General features: G+C 41.9%; 1 long non-coding RNA gene across 1 annotated transcript; it reads left to right on the forward strand.

Annotated features, from left to right (window-relative positions):
* Positions 1–247: 247 nt before the first annotated feature.
* Positions 248–9,933, forward strand: LOC135908818 (uncharacterized). The gene is made up of 3 exons (XR_010566445.1): positions 248–424; positions 1,558–1,646; positions 9,715–9,933. It is a non-coding gene; the product is annotated as an uncharacterized lncRNA (long non-coding RNA).
* Positions 9,934–13,945: the final 4,012 nt, after the last annotated feature.

A 13,945-nucleotide genomic window follows, 5' to 3' on the forward strand; every position in this document is an offset into this window, starting at 1 on the left:
TGTGTTCTCCGTGACAGTCTTGAAGTTCTGAGTAATGAAATTTTTTTTCGCTGCATTTAGGTTGCACCACCTCGTTGTTTTCGTGTACTTTTGTGCTCATCGACGCGAAGTGAGCGTCCGGACTGATGGCGACGTCATTGTGCGTGAGAAAGGCAGTAGCGGCCTACGACATCGGTGTTTCTTTGTGACAGTGTTTACTAAGCCCTACGACAGCCGCATTCGTGGCAATGGAGAAAACACCTTCCATTCGACGTGAACAGTGAAGACGTGGACGTTTTTCTTTTTTCTTTTTCGGCGGAATCCATCGTCAACATCGTCCATCCACAACGTAAACGAAATGGCTTGCCCAGAGTACACATCGTGACAGCGCTCCGCCTTCAAACCGAGGGCCTTTTGCAAGGCGCATGGACTGCTCATATAAAAGGTACGTACGTAGTCACGTTCAGCGTCGCGTTCTTACGTTGCGTCATTGAGGTAGTAATTTTCGCGTAATTTCTTTAAAGGACAGCACAAGGTGTGTTGGATGCGAGTGCAGTATATGTACTCCAGGCGGAGCCTACGGGCACGGAATGTGAAAAATTGTTCACCTGTCCACCTGTCCTGTGACAGCACATAGAGTTGTAGAGAATTATTAATTAATAATTAAATAATACTAAATAATCATTGATAATTAATAATTAAATAATACTTAATTAATAATTGATAATTATTAATTAATTAATACTTTGGCTAATTGGCCCATTCTGTTACTGAAGATGGGCGCAGACATACCGGTGTGACACGGCCACTTTCTATCACGACTGAGCCCGTTCTGGATCGAAATTTTCGACCGCGATTGGCTCCCGTCCGCAGATTCAGCAAGGAAGCCAAATGCGACCATAAATTTGAACCCAGTCAGGATCGATCGCGGCCAAAAGTGCGCAGCGTGCAGTGTGACAACAGTACTAAATGTCGGTTGTGTACTTGCACTCAATTTTTTTGTGGGAGGTCACGTGGTAGGTAGTGGCGCAGGTATCTTGCAATACTTGTGCTTTCATCGCCAGAACTAATACAAAACAAAAGAACCACAACCGTCCCGGCTATGTACTTATCCTTCGTTTTCAGTTGTGCTCGTTTGTTCTAGAAACTCTCGTGCTGTTGTGGATGCACGCGTGGTTGTACGGTTTGTAAATTTATGTTTTTGTGTATATAAGTACACCTAGCCTAATCAATTTTTTTCTCGTCCTTGAACTCGTTTCTTGGTTTCACGCAGACATGCTTAATACTACTATTTGTTTTCTTGTTGTATGACTGAACCCTGCATAAAGCGTCCTGTCAGGGGTCGACAGTATTTCTGCAACGAATTGCACTAAAAGTCCTACGTACATTGTACGTTTCCCTACCTTATTCTAATGACTAGTCATAAAGCGTATGGTTATTGTAAATATTCTTGGCCTGTATATGTGTATGTATTAGGTGGTAAATGCTTATTTGTATTTGCAGTTTTGAGAAATCATTTTAAGAAGTGGTCAATCTCGGGCGGTAATAATGGTGAGTGGTTTCCTTGTGCCTATGCAGTTAGTCAGCATGAAGCATTTGCATGGGAACCGACTGACTGTCTTCGGCGTGCACATTGCTGAAGACAGTGAAGACGTCTGAGCCGACAGGTATACTTCTTTCATCACAATTGGCCTACATATTTTTTCCTGTGGAGGATGAATACTTCTCCCAGTGAGCTCCAATAACGTTTTCCTTGCGCTGGCTGATTCGAAGTGAGGCCTGTAAATTTTCTTACTTCATCAGTCTAATTCTCTACCGTCCTTGACAACCCTTCTTTTCCCTTGGCATCCATTCTGTAATTCGAATGTGCCACAGGTTATCGGCCCTATGCATTACATGGTTGAAGAATGCACTTGGGCTAGCTGTTGCTTATTTTAGACTTGAGGCATCATTAACTGGCATGAAAAATAAATCAAGAAGCACATAACACAGCACTCTAGACTGACTGAAATTTTTCCTACACAGAAACATGGGATGCACAGAATGTTGACGGACGGAAACACAGGAGCTATCGGAAGAAATTGATGAACAAGTTAATTTCACATACGAACACTTTTGTGCAAAAGGTGCCGCTTGTGCAAGCTCCATGCTGGCCTGACATGGATAACAAACCTTGGCAGAAGGCAGAGCAAATGCTCTATTGTAAACAAAAGACATGATAGCGTTTCCTTAGCAGGTATCGCAATGTTGTCTGATGGTTACCTGCATGAACACTATCTCAACTGCTAAAGACACTACCAAAGCACATCACTGGACACTGTGAGCAGAAAAACGTCTGATTGTACAGTACTATTCAATTCATGCGACATTATGATCAAGCAAACTGGCAAGGACGCTAGCTGTCAAAAAGAAACGGCTGATTTCAAGAAAAAGTTGCACTCCTAAATGTGGAATTGAAATGCACTGTGCTTATAAGCTACACAATATTTCCAGGATGATCAGGCTAGTTACACTGGCCATTTGCACATTCAATAAGGTTCACTGAAGCTTGTGTTTAAATTCAGTGTCCTTATACAGGGTGATGATTTGAAGTTTCGTGGAATTTTTAAATGTAGCCTGTTGGATATAGCATAATTCTAGTTCTTGAGTAGCAATATTCAAACAGACAGACATATCTTGCATAAGAAATCGAAGCACATATGCAACCAGTTATTGAAAATTTACTAATCTTTCGGATGAATTACTTTACGACACATATAAACGAGAACAAAGGGGGTTAACCGAGGGGCCTGATTTTTATTAATCATATCCTAAGAAGTCAACAAACACTGACACCAAGGACAATTTGGGGGGAAATTACTTGCGATTATTAAATGAAATAAAGAAATGATAAATTAATGGAAATGAAAGTGGATGAAAAAACAACTTGCCGCAGGTGGTGAACGAACCCACGTCTTCGCATTACGCGTGCGATGCTTTACCAATTAAGCTACCGCTGCGCCATTCCCCCGTCTATTTTCTTGGGTATTTGTTTCTTAGTAGAACCCTGGCAGTGTTTGCCAGCGCCACCACATATATGAGGCACATATTGCAATATACAAAGTATAGCCAGTGAGATTGCAAGGTGTATCCACATGGAATTGATTTCCAGAATGGTGCCAGTTTGTACGTATGCACCATCAAACTTGCTATAAAAATGCATTGTTGTTCCACTTACTCATTTAACGAAATGTGCTTTATGCACTAATGCACAAAAGTAACTGCAACGCCCTTGTATTTTGTTTTATATGCAGTGAAATATTTCTAAACTAGTGTCATCCTGGAAGTTCAAGTGCATATGTCTTCCAAGCTGACTGGCTACAATTCGTAAATTGCAATATGTGCAGTAAAATAATGAAATACCAAGGTAATTAGTGAATTTCTTAAATTAGTTTGACATGTTTTGATTTATCACGCTAGTAATGTCTGCGTCTTCAAATAATCTAGCTCAAGGAAAACAATTATGCCATCTACCACAGGAATTTTTTAAAAATTCTATAAAATATAAAAATGGTCACCCTGTACAATGCTACTACAGTGCTAAACAGCCAGCAGCCTAATTACCGCATTTAAGACTGCCGTAACAACACTGACAAGTGCACTAAAGTTTTCTGCGCTTCACAGATGAAAGATGTTGGCCATTATAATGTTTGATCTAAGCATAACTCACAATCATACAACCAACAAGATCAAGTGAAAGCAGATGACAAACTTCGTACATCAAAGGCTTTAAGTGTGCTTTGTTTAAAATAGCTAAACTTCTGTTAAGAGGAAGCTTTAGCTCGAGTGCTCCTATCTAAATACATGTAAAAGGAGAATTCGTTTTTCTCGGCAACCACTGCACCGAATTTGACGAGGTTTATTGCATTTAAAAGATAAATTTAGAATATAGTGAATGTGGGTTTCGAATTTCAGAGTTAGGTCGTGAATTGTTTATTAAAAATTGGCAAAAATAAAACATTTTCGAAAAACAAAACTATCAAGTTTACAACTCTGTAACCCAACCACTAAAAATGGTAATACAATTCTGTGAATTGCATTTAATAGTACATCAAAAGCGGACAAAATTGATATGTTACACATGAATATAAAATAATTTCTTCGTAGGGAAATACAACTTTTGCAAAACCGCTGTAACCAACGTAACAAATTCACGTAAGATGTAAAATGACACATTGAATTTGTCCGCTTTGAATGATCTAATGGATGCCGTTTACAGAACCGCGATATCAGTTCTTGATGCAGAGCTATGAATTTGTAAACTTCGTGCTTCTATTTTTTTCAAATGGTCAAATATTTGAAAATCGTTTTAAGAAAATTCAAGCCCTAAATCGAAATTCCACTTCCAACAGTCACTATAATTTAACTTTCTCTTTCAAATGCAACAAATTTCATCAAAATCGATCCAGGGGTTATCTCATGAAAACGTTTTTGCGTTTTACATGTATTTGAATAGGCCGCGTCGGAGTTGGGCCCGAGCTAAAGCTTCCTCTTAAGCATGATGCATTTACTGTGCTGTTCCAGTCAAAAGCATGTAAATGATCAGATGCTAAAGAGTTCTTACTTGGAAGATCTTTAGTGAAAACCCCTGTAATACAAATACCAGCAGGATTATGTCCTTGCTTAGTGGTGATGTGTAAGGTTATGTCAGAAGGTATATGAAGTGCTTTGTAGTAGATACACCAAATAATTCTGGCAGAGGGGTCGTCACCAGCCATTGTGTAAATCAGAAATTAAGAAAAAGATAAAGGCCAGCTTAAAGGGACACTAAAGCGAAACAATAAATCAGTTTAGACAAATGAAGCATCGTTTGAGAACCCTGCAGGCAGTCATTTAAAAAAATAGCTTGATTATTAGATGAGAAAATGAAGGTCCAAGTATCAGTATTTGAATTTCGTGCCGAAACCGCAGCGCCGGTACGTCAGCGTGACGTCAGCGATTCCGAAGTATGTTTTCGCATTGGCGCCGCGTTGGCTGAATAAAGGTTCCCGAAACTTGCCATGTTTAACTTTTGGTTCCTTTAGAACACAATGTAGTCAATATGTACCCCTACATATAACTAGTAGGCCCTAGAAGATGCCATCAAAATCCAAGACGTCACAGCACCCAGGTGCGAGAACTTGAGTAGGCGTCGCCACCCATATTTCGTTCTTGCGGTTTTTCTTGCTTACCAAACGTCTTATCGTTGCAAGAGTGGTGGTTTTGGTGTCGTAGAACGGTAATTTACTGACGCAGAAGAAATAATTTTTTCACTTTAGTGTCCCTTTAATGATGCGTAGCATAAGAGAACAACAGTAAAGCGAAACAAGTAATGCTTTCAACTAACATTTTTAAATGTTAGTTGAAGATGGTTACACAAATAATTGTGTAGAATATTTAAAGGAACCATGCTTGATAAGCGTTTGCGGAGCAACCACAATGACAACCAAGTGATCGAGAGCACACCAGTGAGGTGAATTGAGAAGCGTAAGATCACTAAAGCCGAAGGGAACAAAGGCAGCAATGGCAGTCTATGCCTTAGCTTGTGTAGTTTCTTGCATTGTATAGACAGTACTGCCAACGGCTTGTTTTTATTGTGTTAGTTTCCTCCAAAACTGCCTTTCACATAGTCTCTTTTGCTATGGTGAGGAGGTTTGGAGGTAGTTCTGGTCAATAATGACCATAGATAACCTCTGAAGTGCTCATTTATGCATTTATACATCGGTTACTTTGCAAGATAATCCTTGCCAGATTGGTCTGCCTGGTAACCTTTTATGGAACCCTGTACAATACTGGATAGCCAGCAACCTGGAAAATACTTTGCGTAATAAGGATTTCCACAGTGCATGAAGCTTGCAGAATATTTTTAAATATATGGGCTCAGAACTGATTGCTGTGTGCGTACCTTTTATGCATGAATCCTTTATAGGCACATGGGTTACCCAGTGAATGTTGTCCGTTGAAAGTAGCATGTTATTCTGTTGCGCAAAACTGATTACACAAAATTTTATTGCAGTGTAGATGCTTAAAAGGCCCATCACCAGTCTCGATAGCAAATTTGTTTTACACTGGAAGTTGTTACGTGTCCTCTAGGAAGCGTTCAGCCATAAAAATTTTTCAAATTGGCTCATTATAAGCCGAGGTGGAAATTTTTCAATGTCGGGAACCCATGATTTCAGGAGGCGAGCTCCACTGTCAAGCGAGACGTTCTCTCCACTCGCGTCGTCTAGCCTCCGCAAGTAAAATTCCTTATCTCTGTTCTCCTATACCGGACCTCGAGGATCGCTTGATGCAAATATCACAAGCGCCGCCTTCATTTTTTTCCCTCACTTTTTGTTCGCGCGGCGCACTTCCGCTGACGGCGTCCTGCACCAGCTGTTGCGATTGTCTAGTTTTGCACAGCGTACGATTTTGCGCGCTGTGCACAAGGATACCTGACTAGGGATATAAGTGAGTGCTACTCGAATACTGCGGCAGACACAACGGATCACAGTGCATGATCCTGCACATGAACACGGTAGAAAATGACATAGTTTTGGTGTCTGCGCGCGCGCCTGCACAACTTGGGAACAAGCAGACGAAACGGAAGTACATCTCTTGCTGCGGTGCCAAGTAAAACAAGAACATGCAGACATTCTGTTTGTGTTTTATTATTTCTCTAAGCTTTACTTCGTCTATTCAAGTAACACATTATACAAACAGATCTTGCCTTGAATAATTCTCGCGGTCACGTGTCACCATGAGCGACGTCACAGTGTAATTATCTGTATGTAGCTGCGCTAGCACGTGTATGTCATCCTCCGGCTTGAAGCGCGGTGGCCGCGTGGGGAAGGGAAAACGACGTTTGGGTTGAAATTTCAAGTCTTTCTATGGCACGTAGCATGGTAATGCTTTGCAGAATTGATCATTATCACACAGTGTATGCTCTGCGCTTGTCAGCTCAAAATGGCCAGACCAGGTGAGGGACCCCTTTAAGGAACTGCGAATATGTTGTTAGTTTTTATTGTCACTATGATCGTATGTCTGTTTGAGGAAAATGTCGACTTCCTGTTGGGTGCAGCAAACTGCAGTCTAGAAGTCAGGCTATTTGTGGTTATTGCAGTATGGCATATTTCATTCACATTTCTCAAGGACTCACCACGATGTCAATGTATAGAAGACACCACATTGCACTTCAAATAATCTTGTTTTCAAAGACCGAGTGTACTGCATGTCTGTATCGCATATCACATGGCAACAATGGTAGGGACAGGCTGCCGTGACTGACAGAAACAGATAATTTATTTAGCCTGGTTCCAGAGGACAATATAGCACACGTACGAAGGGGCATTTGTTTTCAGAGTGTAGTTCAGTGTTTAATAATGCATTATTACTTTAATCCAACATTTCAGTCAGCCACTTTGATCATGTCTTCTGTTTTTTTTTCCGAACTAAGGCTTCTTCATTTATGAGTTTGCAGCTGTATTCCTTGCAATCATGCAAAGCACCCGTCACCAGATAGTGGCTATATTTTGTCTTCATTAGGACAGTATTTTAGACAATGACATATCTATTGTTTGTAATATTTTCCCGAAAACACTAGCATATGGCTGGGAGCAGTAGCTAAGCGGGCAAGTTCACATGGGATCAGCTTAGAAAGTACACAAAGGACAAAGTGAAGGACGGCATGTGCTGTCATCCTATTTCATCTTTGTCTCTTGTTCTATATGCCTTTACTAGACTTAATAGTAGCATACAGTGACCTCCGCTTTTATTTGGCTAGGTTTACAGCTTAGGACTTTTCGTGAGTCAAGATTTTATCGAGACATTTCTTGGTCCCACAGCCTTCAGTACATTTGATTTCTTGCTTGCATGGTTTGCCTGGGAAATGAAGAACAGCATCGTTTGTGCTCCTTGTTAATAAAGGATCAAGCTTCTGTGAAAGTGTTGATTACTGCTCCTGTTGATAATGAAAATTCCTGACGAGGCCGGCAAAACAATACCACGTGGTATATTAACCAATGCATGCAAGGTCATTGTTTTGGCCCGTAAACCCCTGAATTTGTTTTTGCTTTGTGGCCACCACCTCCTGTTAGGTAATGGTTGGCATTTAAACAATTGGTTTTTGGAACAAGGCGTTAATGTCAAAGTTCCTCTTGATGGTTCCATTGCAATGCATAGCGAAGCACATGGCTGCACGTTATGGCGGCACCTTATCTCCAATAAAACTCGCTTGTAGGGAAAATTGCAGTGATGTGGCTTCTCATTGTTAATTTATTGCATAAGAAATGATTTATATATTTATAAGCAATTGATTGTTCTCAAAACGAGCATCTTTATTTGTGCATTCTAAATCGTAGTTTTGGGTCAGATGTCACAAAAAAACAATGTGCAGCGTTATTGCTGCACATTGTGCCTGCACATGGGGGCGACCAAGAAAGTAATGCCTCCAAGCCCGCTACTTTACCAGTAATAGTGGAAACATTTTGAGCTCTTTATCATTAATGCACTGATGTTTAAGATCTGGAATGTCACTTCGCACACCTTCCTATATCTTCGCATTGCAAAATAATCGAACAATCCTTGGCATCCAATGGTGATGTCCGGTTGAAACAGCGGCCTGTAATTGAATTTCTCACTGCGGAAGGTTCTGCGCCCATCAACATTCATTGCCGCCTGAAAGCAGTTTACGGGGATGCCTGTGTTGAAGTTAGCGCTGTGCGGAGCGGGGCAAGGACTCTGAAAGATCAAAATCCAGCCGCATCAAATGTCCAGGATCAGCAGCGAACTGGACGGCCCGCAACGGCTTCAGATGTGGATCATCAATTGCAGGATCAAGCAACACCAGATTGCAACAGCACTTGCAATTTGCTTTGGTTCAGTGAACAACATCATTAAGAACCTCCTGGGTTACAAGAAGCTTTGAACTTGGTGGCTATGCTTCGAATTTTTCATGTCAGTCGTCAGTTGCCATGGTACTTAGCAAGAGCAAGTCTTCTTGTAATGCTGGTCTTTAATGACGTGGTTCACTGAGCCAATGGAAACGGTGAGTGTTGTTGCAATCTGGTGTTGCTTGATCCTGCAATTGCCCCGAGTCAACTCATCCGCCTGATCATGACCTTCATCAGAAGCCATTATGGGCCGTCCACTTCAGTGCTGATCCTTGAAATTTGATGCGGCAGGACTTTGGTCTTTCAGTCCTTACCAACCTCCGCACAATGCTGGTATCAATACAGGCATCCCCGTAAACTGCAGTCAGTTGGCGATGAATGTTGATATATGCACAACCTTCCACAGTCATAAATTCAATTACAGCCTGCTGTTTCAACTGGATGCCGCCACTGGATGCCATGAATCGCTCGATTATGCTGGAATGAGAAGAGACAGGAAGGTGAGGCAAGTGACATTCGATAGCTTACGCATTAGTGCAATAATGATAAAGAGTTCAAAATGTTTGCAGTACTACTGGCATAATACTGGGCTTGAAGGCCTTACTTTCAGAATCGCCCTCATATAATTATGTAGCCTGTATCTCCTACATTTCTGATGTGGCCGTATTACATGCCTTATTCTTTCCAAATAACTATCTTTGAAGTAAGCACTTTCTGTACTTGTTTTCTTTATCCTGGTCTTCTTGGGATCTTGAAATAATAAAGTGAATGATGCAGGGAATCGCTGCTTGTCATGTTTCGTGTACTTTTCCTGACATTAAACTGCAACAAATCATTTTTCATGTAGAAAGAAGCACATGGCTACAGCGATCAATGAAGAAATGGCTTCATCTATGATGGCTGGCCTTTGGACTCTGGAATGAAGCTACACAGACGCACCACCAGCCTCGCCTGTGCCCTGGAACATTGGTTTGAATGAGTCTGTTCTTCAATGTAGAACGGCCACAAGACATGTCATCACATAGAAGGCTTAGTGCAAGCTCTAAATATTGTACAGGAGACTAGAATAAATGACCCTCCATGCACTCACTCTTTGTGTATCTATGCTAAATTGGACCATTTCACGCAGAACGCTCACATATGATTATGTGTTTTCTATCAAAGTTGCTATGCCATGCATTTGGAAACGCACTGCCTAATGTATGCGCACCATACATAACATTTCTGCGTGCCAGCCTAACTGTAGACTTTTTGAACCACAATGAAGTGCATATGTACCTGCTGCAACACGACGTACTCAAACACCCTTATAGCAAGGGCTATTATATTTCTCATACCACCCGATAGGTAAAGGGGTAATATAATCCTGATCACACCATTACACCCCACGGGTCAAATGGTAATATTTTGTTCGAAGCACCCTCAAAGGATAGGGTGTTATTGGAAAATAGAACAATCATAAGGGTGTAATTTCCTATAAAATCCACCTTTTTCAAGGGTGCTAGGGGGTTAGTTACACTCAAAACAAGCCCTTAGGGGTGTAAATTCCTTTAGTGTAACGCACCTACTTGAGGCCACAAGTGAGTTTAACATCAAGTGCGTCCGCCATACAATCAACAAACCGGTTTCTGCGCTGCACATCGCACATGCACTAATCTTTTCACACTCGCCGCACCTTGGCACACCGTTAAAAAATGTTTTTCCTACAATCTTAAAAAACACCCTTTGGGTCGTATCTTGCCACACAACAGTAATCGTCATCTGTCTTGTCGGCATTTCCTTTCGTTAACGCTGCGAGCCCTGTACTTCCAAGTCACGAACAGCATGCGTGTTATCAGCAAGACAGAGCATTCCCGACAGGAAAATAGCGGGTGCAGCGTTTTCAAGACAGGAAACGCAAGCAAGGCAGATTATTGTGTGGCAAGATATGACCCAAATTGTGTAACTTTACTCAAGAGTGTACCAACAATGACAATATAAACACCTTCCCGTTGTCTACTCCTTGCCAGCTGATGGGAGATGTCATGTAGGTACCGTAAGGAATTAAAGCTACGTTATGTCGTAGTGCTTGTTGCGTTTCAGCAATGGTATCAGAAACCTTAACTTTGAAGTAGAACGCTATTAATGCGCTACCATTCTTAGGGTACTTCGCCCACTTTCCGGAGGCTGTCTGTAACAGTTTTCCTAGTTACCTCCATCACGGGGTAGTCCGTGGTCGAATGGGTTGTGCAACGGCCATGTGTACTGAGACAAGAGGATTTGGGGCTAACCATGGAACCAACTTTGCTCACTGAGGAAATAGCAATGTGCGGCTCTTCAATGAAGCTATTGGACGCTTTCATGGATCAATGTAAATAAGGAACTGCGCATGCACTTCTCTTTCAAAGGAACCGTTTGAAGCTGACTTCGGGCACTTGCTCGGTGCTAGTCTCCAATGTGCCTCTTTGATGCCACTTTAATTGAACAGGTTTGTGGCACTGGGCATCTGCTGCATTACAATGACCAAAACAGCCCATTAAATTTATACGAGTTTCGGCAAAACCAAACCCATGCCACAAGGGTTCCTTAAAGACTACAACACGACGCTTTCACAGGCTGCGCGATGACTACACTGGATGTCCGCCACTTGTCAATGAACATTTCTCCAACTTTTCTGAACGAGTATGTGCCACTGAGTGAGCGGCAAACGAGCGCACAATTCTCAACGTTCGCAAGCACGGACGCACCACGCGTTTCGTCACAGAGGCCTCTTGAAAGCTTTCTTGGCGGCTCCATTAGATGTCGCAGCGTATCCAGAAAGAAGCGCGAGAGGAACGCGGTTGCATCGACGCGCGTTTTTCAGCTTTCGCATGCGTAAGCGCGTCATGCATTTCGGATGCCACGCGCAGGCGTCGCAAGGGACAAGCTAAGTGGCGTGAAATGCCGTATAGCAGATATTCCGAAGTAAATAACATACTACGGCATGTGTGCGCTGCAGCAAAAATCTGGAGGCCACTAAGCACATCCTCTCTGAATGTCATGGCCTTCACCCAGTGAGAACCCGCAGGTAACCTACACCATTCAGAAAAACTTGGATATAAAAGGGACGGAAGCATCAACACTGCTGCAGTCACTATAGGCAAGAGTCGTTAAGAGTATTGGCGGGGGAAAAGCAGGCACAGATTCATACGATGGAATCCGTTGGAATCCGTTGCAGGTATAGGTAGCATTACCAGATAAGTTCTGATAAAGTGAAGAAAAGATTAAAGCGATGTATATAACATTCTAGAATTTGTAGACTGCAAACTATCCCTGAATGACTCAAGCAGGCTATGTGGCTATCACTGCTCCGTTTCAAACGGGATGTCAATCATCGAAGCCTGAAAGAGGAGTCTCGGTGGGTATTCGCCTCACACATAACCTTTTTAATGGCAATTTTGTTGTGTTGCTCTTTAACTTAAATGCTGAACTCATTACCGTCGAAAGTCAACGTGAGATAGCGTCTGCCGATTTTTTTTTTCAATGATAGCAATGCTCATAGTTATAGCTTTTGACAGACAGAGAATAGTTGAAGTCTGTAGAGAACTGAAGGAATGCTATGAAAGGGAAGGCCAGGATTTTCTAAATCGCATCATGACATGTGACGAAACATGGGCTCACCATTTCTCCCCAGAATCCAAAAGAACATCACTGCAGTGGAAGCGTACGGAATCACCACCTTCCAAGAAATTTGAACAGCTGCGTCTGCTGGTAAATTGATGGGAAGTGTATTCTGGGATAAAAAGGGAATCATTCACGTTGATTTTTTACCCCATGGTGTCACTATCAACAGTCAGTATTACTGCCTTGTTCTGCGTGATGTGCACAAGAGCTTACGGAAACAACGTCCCTGTTTGTTCACAAAGGGTGTGGTCTTTTTGCAAGACAGTACAAGACCGTATATCGCTCAACGCACATTCCAAACAATCCAGGAACTTGGCTGGCAGATATTACCACACAAACCCCTTTAGTCCTGACCTAGCACAATTCCTTGGAGGAAAACATTTCAACAGTGATGAAGTGAAGAATGGTGTCGTAAATTAGTTGCATCGTAGTAGTAAATCATTCTATGCCGAAGCATTTCAGGCGTTTGATAAATGCTTGGATAAGTGTATAACTGTACCTGAAGCCTATGTGGAAAAATAAATACACTATCCATGCTTTGAAATTTGTAGCTATGTTCTACAAATCATGATGATGACGATGATGATCTGTATTACAAATAATCAATTTGTACATATAATTTTGCTCGGTCTGCCGAAGCCTTCTGTTGGCTTGAATGGCAGAAACCTGGCAGTCAGGGCAATGCATTATGTATCACAGGTTCCTCAGGCAAACATGCCCAGGGAACAACTTCACGTTTAAATGAAAACACGTAGCACACAACGACCACTAAAACTGAGTAAACATATGCACGATATGTAAAGAAAGTTACAACCCTTCGAGAACAAAAAGAAAATCTGGAAAACAGCGGAAACAGTCTTACATTCATTTTGTCAAAGATCACACAACAAAACAGACTTCATACATCTGAAAAATAGTCTACCATTGCCTTGAGGGCCTTTTTTAATCCCGACAAATTCGTTTGATCCAGTACAGCCATGGGAAGGTTATCGAACAGGTGGGGGATATAGTACCTTCTTTGTCCTTTTCCATAACGAGTTCTTGTCCGAGGATACGTGGGTAAGCGGCAGGTACAATGCCGCGGTACCTTTTGGCTGTGGCTGCGTTACAATTTTCGATTTCGAAGGACCGAAAAAACCCTTACTCGGTTTCCCGAGCTTCTCGATTTAACGGAATAATTTGAGCGTGGTCATCACATCGGCAAATCGTTTTTTAACAGTAGCATATCTCTAGTCGATGAGCTCTTCTACTGGTAGATATGGGCATTACTTTCGCAAAAAATGAAATGCAAATTGACTAATTAACAACTCAGTAATTAGGTTTTAATCAATTACGTCATGGGACATATTTCGGAGCATGTTCGTGAAGTATTATGACATGAGGCGGAGCACGACTGAGGCACCTGTATCAGAAGCTTCGGAAGACGTCGGCGTTCA

Source organism: Dermacentor albipictus, chromosome 1 (genome assembly GCF_038994185.2).
Source record: "Dermacentor albipictus isolate Rhodes 1998 colony chromosome 1, USDA_Dalb.pri_finalv2, whole genome shotgun sequence".
Classification (NCBI taxonomy): domain Eukaryota; kingdom Metazoa; phylum Arthropoda; class Arachnida; order Ixodida; family Ixodidae; genus Dermacentor; species Dermacentor albipictus.